Source organism: Austrofundulus limnaeus, unplaced genomic scaffold, assembly GCF_001266775.1.
Source record: "Austrofundulus limnaeus strain Quisiro unplaced genomic scaffold, Austrofundulus_limnaeus-1.0 Scaffold2335, whole genome shotgun sequence".
Taxonomy (NCBI): domain Eukaryota; kingdom Metazoa; phylum Chordata; class Actinopteri; order Cyprinodontiformes; family Rivulidae; genus Austrofundulus; species Austrofundulus limnaeus.
This window is the reverse complement of record NW_013954737.1, coordinates 3,433-3,984: the sequence shown is the minus strand read 5'-3', so window position 1 is coordinate 3,984 and position 552 is coordinate 3,433.

Sequence of the window (552 nt, the reverse complement as noted above, 5' to 3'; positions counted from 1 at the left end):
TTTTTATTCTGAATGGCTGTTTGATCCGATTACTTTTGTCAATGTAAAAGTAGCTAGTATTTTGTTGGAAGATAAATCTTTGTCCCAGTCTCGGGTCTCTTGCAGACGCCAACAGGTTTTCTTCCAGTATGATCCTGTATTTGGCTCCATCCATCTTCCCATCAATTTTAACCATCTTCCCTGTCCCTGCTGAAGAAAAGCAGGCCCAAACCATGATGCTGCCACCACGTTTGACAGTAAGGATGGTGTGTTCAGGGTGATGAGCTGTGTTGTTTTTACTCCAAACATATCATTTTGTATTGTGGCCAAAGTTAGGTTTTGGTTTCATCTGACCAGAGCACATTCTTCAACATGTTTGGTGTGTCTCCCAGGTGGCTTGTGGCAAACTTTAAATGAGACTTTTATGGATATCTTTAATAAATGGCTTCCATAAAGGCCAGATTTGTGCAGTGCACGACAGATTGTTGTCCTATGGACAGACTCTCCACCTCAGCTGTAGGTCTCTGCAGTTCCTCCAGAGTGATCATGGGCCTCTTGGTTGCATCTCTGATC